Genomic DNA, 7,001 nt, shown 5'->3' with positions numbered 1-7,001 from the left:
GGTACCCTTAGTAGATTTTTTGGCAGCGTGGAAACTTCTGCCAAATGTATCTCATTGGGTCCTGCAGATTATACAATCGGGTTACAGAATTCAGTTCGGTTCTCGTCCGCCCAGGTTTATAGGGGTTCTTCCCACCGTGGTGAACTCCGAGCAGGCTCTGGTCATGGAGCAGGAAGTACTGACACTTCTGCAAAAAGGAGCTATAGAGAGGGTTCCTCCTCCCAGCAGAGAGTCAGGGTTTTACAGCCTCCACTTTATTGTTCCAAAAAAGGATGGGGGGTTACGTCCTATTCTAGACCTGCGTCTTTTAAACCACACAGTTAGTGTTAATTTTACCAGCCATTTTTAAATTTAGTTTCAGTTTTAGTCCAGTTTCAGCATCGCTTGTTAGTTTTTATCACATTTAGTCGACATCATCCCATTTTTATTTAGTCTAGTTTTAGTCGACTATAAGTCGAGCATTTTAGTCTTTATTTTAGTCCAAGAAAACATAATTTTATTCGTTTAGTTTTAGTAAAAAAAAAAACTGTCAACATTTTAGTCTAGTTTTAGTCAGGACATCATTTTAACCTTTTACTTTTTTGTCAGCAGATAATATTTAACATTTCCTAAAATTATTTCACATTTCAACATTTTCTCTCATCTTTTTGATAAAAAAACACAATTTTAAGGAACACATGCAGACATGGAAGATGTTCTGACAATATTTGCATATTTATTTTGAACATTGTTAAGGTTCAAAAACACAAACACAAATGCTTGCATTAAAACAAATAAAATACACCTGACAAAGGAAACAAATAAATAAAATAAAGTGTATTATGAACTTAACACAAGTGCTGGCTGTTTAAAGCTAGTTCACATAGAATAATAAAATAAATAGATTTGAGGTCAATGTTGTGAAAAAAAAAAAAACTCCAACTGATACAACAAAAGTGCTTTCCTGCCAGCTAGTTCACATGGTATATAAAGGTACAGTATTTAAGGTGAAACAAGGCATAGCTTGCTAGAACGTATATGAAATCTTTTTAACTAATCTTTTTAAAGCGTCTGTCTGCTTTAATCAAATGTAACTGAAACTATAGTTGCCCGGCCAGTATAACATATCTAAGTTAGCATAAATTTAACTTCACATACAATTCTATCAACAAGTGGCTACGGTCGCTACGTGCTAAGAAGCTAACGCAACATAGCCAGCCTGGATACTAAATGCTATGAAAGTTAGCCATCATTAGTTAGTTTATCATTGTAACAAAATGTGTCCATATATCACGTCTCTTCTTTCTCCCGAGCCCCGTGCAAAGCATGTTTTACTTTTAACCTGTCGCCGCCGCCTCACCGTGAATCCAGCTCCTGTCTGCTCCATGTGTGTTGTGTAGGCTACTCTGTGCCCGCCAGGTTTGAACGTGGGTGTGTGTGGCGGAAGAACTGACGAGGAGGAGGCGGAGGAGGAGACAGGATTTGACAAAACCATATCATATAATAATATGTAATTTTCGTCTCGTCTTTGTTCGTGAACTAAAATGTCCATAGATTTTAGCCCAGTCTTTATTTACCGAACTGCATTTTCGTCTCGTCTTTATTAGTCTACGAAAATTATTTCTGATTTAGTCCCAGTTATTGTTTATTAGTGGGGATTTTAGTCTCGTCTCGTCTAGTTTTCGTTCGGTGAAAAATGTGCGTTGACGAAAATATTTTCGTTTAGTTTTCGTTAACGAAATTAACACTACACACAGTTCAGAAACTCAAGTTCAAGATGCTTACACTCAAACAGATAGTGTCACAGATTCAGTCCGAGGACTGGTTTGTGACGATAGACTTGAAGGACGCTTATTTTCATATTTCCATCCATCTTCATCACAGGAAGTTCCTGAGGTTCGCTTTCGGGGGCGAAGCGTACCAATATCGGGTTCTTCCGTTCGGCCTAGGGTTATCACCCCGCACTTTCACGAAATGCATGGATGCAGCCCTGGCTCCTCTCAGATTCCAGGGCATCCGTGTGTTAAATTACATCGACGATTGGCTGATTTTAGCTCACTCAGAGCAGATGGCAGTTCGGCATCGAGATGCCGTTCTGTCCCATTTGAAACGGCTAGGGCTGAGGCTCAACGCCAAGAAGAGTGTTCTCCTCCCATCTCAGAGGACGAACTTTCTGGGTGTGGTATGGGATTCGACAACGATGCGGGCACAGTAGTCTCCAGCACGTATTTCATCGATTCTCTCAGCCGTAAAAGGGGTGAAACTAGGCCGTTCACTCACTGTGAAACAGTTTCAAAGACTGTTGGGTCTCATGGCAGCTGCGTCCAACGTTATCACTTTTGGCCTTCTATGAGACCCCTGCAGTGGTGGCTCAGGACCAAGGGGTTTTCCCCGAGGGGAAATCCATTTCGCTTGATCAAGGTCACGCGGCGCTGCCTTCGTGCCTTGGTCATGTGGAGCAAACCTTGGTTCCTCGCCCAGGGCCCAGTGTTGGGGGCTTATTGTCGACGCGTTTTGCTTTCGACAGATGCTTCCCTCACAGGGTGGGGGGCGATCATGAGTGGTCGCTCGGCGAGAGGTCTTTGGCAGGACCATCAGGTTTCCTGGCACATAAATCGTTTAGAAATGATGGCGGTGTTTCTAGCTCTCAAGCACTTCCTGCCAGACCTGAGAGGCCACCATGTGCTTGTCCGCACGGACAATACATCGGTGGTCTCGTACATAAACCATCAGGGGGGTCTGAGGTCACGTCACCTCTGCAAATTGGCTCATCAGATCCTTCTGTGGGCCCAAGGGAAATTACTGTCTCTCAGGGCAGTTTTTATTCCAGGGCATCTGAATCAGGGAGCAGATATCCTGTCAAGGCAGGGGCTGAGGCCCGGGGAGTGGAGACTTCACCCCGAGGTGGTGGAACTCCTGTGGGAGAAATTTGGTCGTGCTCAGGTAGACCTTTTCGCATCTTTAGATTCAACTCATTGTCAAATGTGGTTTTCCCTCACGCACCCAGCTCCTCTCGGACTGGATGCGATGGGTCAGGTTTGGCCGAGGCTGCGCCTGTACGCTTTCCCCCCGATATCTCTGATTCCGGGAGTTCTGGAGAGGGTTCGCCAGGAAGGGGTCAGTCTTTTGTTAGTAGAGTAGCCCCGTACTGGCCGGCCCGAGTCTGGTTCTCGGACCTAGTGTCTCTTCTAGACGGCTCTCCATGGGAGATTCCGATCAGGAGGGACCTGCTGTCCCAAGCAGGGGGCTCAATTTATCACCCTCGCCCGGAGTTGTGGAAACTGTGGGCTTGGCCCCTGAGGGGGCCGAGCTCATAGAGTCAGGTCTCTCGACTGAGGTCGTGGAGACCATACTCCAATCTAGAGCTCCCTCCACGAGAAGACTGTACGCTTTGAAATGGAAACTGTTCTCTACTTGGTGTGTAGAACGCAATTGTAATCCTGTTAGCTGCCCGATTGGTACAGTACTTGATTTTTTGCAACAACGGTTTTCTGCTGGATTATCCCCATCCACTTTGAAGGTGTATGTGGCGGCTATTTCTGCCTACCACTCTCCTTTGGGTGGTTTATCTTTGGGGAGAGATCCCCTCATTGTTCGGTTTCTCCGTGGCACTTTGAGGCTTAGGCCTGCTCAGCGCACGAGAACACCGGCCTGGGATTTGGCCGTGGTACTGGAAGGCTTGGCTTTGGCTCCCTTTGAGCCCATTGAGGAGATTTCGGAAAAGTTTCTCACATTTAAGACTTTGTTTCTCATTGCTATTTCTTCTATTAAGAGGATAGGTGATTTACAAGCCCTTTCAGTTGCCCCTTCGTGCTTGGAATTTGCTCCTGGCATGGTTAAAGCTTTTCTTCACCCTAGGCCAGGTTATATTCCTAAAGTACCCACTAATGTGTCGGGTCCTATAGTTCTGCAGGCCTTTTGTCCTCCACCTTTTCTCTCTCCTGATCAGGAAAAGCTTAATCTGCTGTGCCCTGTTCGGGCTTTGGATGCTTATGTCCACAGATCTTCCCTGTGGCGTAAATCAGATCAATTGTTTGTCTGTTTCGGGTCAACTAAGAGAGGTTGCCCTGCCTCCAAGCAGGTTATGAGCAAGTGGGTAGTTGAGGCTATTACACTTGCTTACGAAGCGGCCGGTCAGCCTTCACCTTTAGCTGTCCGCGCCCACTCGACTAGGAGTATGGCGGCCTCTAAAGCCTTATTATCTGGGGTTTCGTTGCACGATATTTGTAGTGCGGCAGGTTGGTCCTCACCGCATACATTTGTTCGTTTTTATGACTTGGACCTAGGCTCCACTCCAGGGTCTAGGGTGCTTGTGTCTTAGTGTGCTATTCTATTTCATACAGTACAGGCATTTGTCATATGGCGTCGTGGGTATGGAGTTCCCACCGTGTTCCAAACGCAGCTTGAGTTCCCTTGAAAGGGAACGTCTCAGGTTACGTATGTAACCCTGGTTCCCTGAGAGGGAACGAGAGCTGCGTTCGCCTGCCATACTTCCTGCATGCCTGTGATCGACTTGCTTCAGGCCTTTTCAGAAGCTGATGCGGTCTATTTTCTGGGGTGCTTTATAGGTTTCCTGGTCATGACGTCATCGCCCATGACGTCTTGTTCTTCCATTGGACAGATTATACACGTGCTTCACGACGCAATCACGCAGAGCGTTCCCACCGCGTTCGAAACGCAGCTCTCGTTCCCTCTCAGGGAACCAGGGTTACATACGTAACCTGAGACGTTTTCTGTTATCGATCTGCCCGGTACACAGTACGACTGATCTGCATGTATGATTTGCTCCATTACTTTTCTTAACCTATTGGCCAAAGTCTTCGATAAAATCTTAAAATCAACACAAAGCAAAGACACAAGCCTCCAGTATAGTATTGTTATCAATAAAATAATGAGGATAACTTCGCTGCCAAGAAGTATTTGTAATTATGCTATTTAATATGTCCCATATTCCTTTAATATTATTTTTATTTTTATTCAACAATTTACTGTAACATTCTTTTCTACATACCCGTAAGATGTTGTTTAACTTATTTTTATATTTGTTGTATTTGTTTTCAGCCTCTATCGTTCTTTGTTTTATAAATTCTGTATATAATGTGTTTTTCTTTTTACAAGCATTTTGTAATCCTTTAGTAATCCAAGGTTTATCTGTATATTTTCGTTTTCTTGAGTATTGTATAATTGGACAGTTTTTATCATACAATGTCGTGAATAGTCTTAAAAAAATATTATATGCAGTCTCAACATCAGTTTCTTTATAAACAATTTCCCAATTTTGTGCTAGTAAGTCATTCTTTAAAGCATTCATCATTTCCTCTGCCCTCACTCTTCTATATTTTTGTTTTTCCTCTGGTTGATTTCTCTTGTAATTACTATCATAAACTGTGAAAACTGGTAGATGATCACTAATATCGTTAATTAATAATCTACCCACATTATTGTTTTCAATATCATTGGTAAATATGTTATCAATTAAAGTGGCACAATGGGTGTAATTCTGCTGGGTCTGGTAATTTTAGGATATAAACTCTATACAATAGAGTTTAAATGCTATACAATGTATTAATAAATTCGTCAGTCATTTTGTGCTTGGTTGGATTTAACAGATCAATGTTAAAATCACCGCAGATGAAAATAACTTTTTGATTCGTTCTTGAAAAAAACCCTTCTATCCAGTCCTATGCATGTGCCTGGTGATCTATATATACAACTAATGATAACATTCTTCTTTTTTTTCCTTACAAATTTCAATTGTTATGCATTCTAATAAATTATCTATCACAGTTGTCATACTTTCTACCACCTTATAATTCAAGGTTTTATCCACATATAAAGCCACTCCTCTTTTTTTCTTTCTGTTTACATAATTGACTTCATACCCTTCCAGTTCAAAATTCATACCTTTATCAACATTTATCCAGTTTCAGAGATGGCTATTATTGTGAATGATTTTGTAAATTGTTTCAAATATTCCTTGATGTTATTAAAGTTAGCATACAAGCTTCTACTATTGAAATGGATTAATGACATTTTACTATCCATTTTAATGGACTGGTTAAATTGTTCTTCTGTATAGTAACAACAGTCATTGTTGATATTGGAGAGGAAATTGGACACATTTTCCAAGTCCAATAAACTATGGTTAGTGTATTGAAATGTTCTCAGTTCCAGTTTATCAATATTTTGATTTATACCATTATTGACTCCAGATGTAAATGAATGTGTCATGGTACATGTTGTCCATTACTTTATTTGGGTGCTCATACCTTCAAATTATGGTGATCGTTAATACTTATCTAGTTCCTCGATGTTTTTGATGACCAAAATTTTTGCTTGCTCTGGCGTTCCGTTCAGTTTAATAAATATTTTGCAGTTTGTAGTCCATGTGTTTTGAATTTTTTTAGTTTTCCTCAGGAAGCGCGCTTTTCTAGCGATGTCGGCGTTTCGTTTTGTCAGATGCTCGTTTATGTAGACGTTGGATCCCTTTAACTTCCTTCCTTGTTTTAGCAGTGCTGTTTTGTGTTTTCGGTTACATAATCTCATGATGATAGCTGGTTTGTCGCTGTCATTTCTCCGGGGAAAAAGGTGGCATGCCTCGATGTGATCACAGCCCATTTCTATCCCTTTGGATTGAAGAAAGGTTACCACCTGTTGCTCCACGGAGCTGACATCCTGCTCGCGGGGCTCCCCCACATTATCAGGGGTCACTGCTCTGGCATATGACCAAGGTTTAATGCGAAGCAAAGTAATGACCACATCGTTGATCCTGGTATACTGCTCCAAATCCGCTACTCTGTTCTCCAGATACACCAGGCGCCGATCCTTCTCAGCATTCTGGATCCGGAGAGCCTTCACCTCCTCCACCAGGTCCAAGATGGATTTCTGTTGCACTTTGACATCAGAAATCTCCTAAGTCATAAACTCCAGCGATTTCTTAATATCGTCGCCTTCCACAGTTGTCAGCGCCTTTTTTGGCGGCATACTGAATTAGCGCAGCGTCACAGTTTTTTCACTTTTGT

General features: G+C 42.3%; 1 long non-coding RNA gene across 1 annotated transcript; it reads left to right on the top strand.

The window, feature by feature from the left end:
* Nucleotides 1-3,468: 3,468 nt before the first annotated feature.
* On the top strand, nucleotides 3,469-6,359 carry LOC148977326 (uncharacterized). Its single transcript, XR_016169873.1, has 2 exons — nucleotides 3,469-5,170; nucleotides 5,799-6,359. It is a non-coding gene; the product is annotated as an uncharacterized LOC148977326 (long non-coding RNA).
* Nucleotides 6,360-7,001: the final 642 nt, after the last annotated feature.

This window comes from Pimephales promelas, chromosome 10 (genome assembly GCF_988280905.1).
Source record: "Pimephales promelas chromosome 10, fPimPro1.hap1.1, whole genome shotgun sequence".
NCBI classification, from domain to species: Eukaryota; Metazoa; Chordata; class Actinopteri; order Cypriniformes; family Leuciscidae; genus Pimephales; species Pimephales promelas.
The sequence above is the reverse complement of the archived record's forward strand: the minus strand, read 5'-3'. Positions and strand labels throughout refer to the sequence as shown.